The following is a 596-nucleotide window of genomic DNA, read 5'->3' as shown; positions in this document are numbered from 1 at the left end:
GAATATTTTTTTATTTATAGATTGAACTCCATTGATGAGCACGTGAAAAATTATGCACCACAAATTCTGGCACTGAGCGGTATACCTGGGGCGAGGCCCGCGTTACTGCATTTGGCAAACCTTATTACCAAGAATCATTCACTCCTGATTTCCGCCGAAGTGTATCCGGTACGTAAAACTTGAGCTTTACAATTTCCCGAAACAGTGAAAGAGAACATAAATTGTTTAATTAATACATTTAAAATTCTAATGTAATTTAAATTCTATAAATTGTATAATGAAATTTATAATTATTTTAGACACATTTATCGTACCGTTTACGTTCGGTTCGATTGAGGAACGGCTACGCCTGGTTAACTCAGCAGAGGATTAAATCCTTTTACCACGTCGTGGAGGATTTAGGCTTTGAAAGGGGTGCCTCAGCTTTGATGCAAGCGACTGGCGTTGGGAAACTGGCACCGAACGTTGTTCTAATGGGATACAAAACTCACTGGTCCAGTTGCAACCATAAAGATCTTCAGGAGTATTTCAATGTTCTTCAGTAAGTAAATAAAATATTAAAATCATTCATTTATTACAATACTTAAAATTAATTA

Source organism: Ceratina calcarata, unplaced genomic scaffold (genome assembly GCF_001652005.2).
Source record: "Ceratina calcarata isolate Rehan_Ccalc_2016 unplaced genomic scaffold, ASM165200v1 scaffold284.2, whole genome shotgun sequence".
In the NCBI taxonomy this organism is placed as follows: Eukaryota; Metazoa; Arthropoda; class Insecta; order Hymenoptera; family Apidae; genus Ceratina; species Ceratina calcarata.
The sequence above is the reverse complement of the archived record's forward strand: the minus strand, read 5'-3'. Positions refer to the sequence as shown.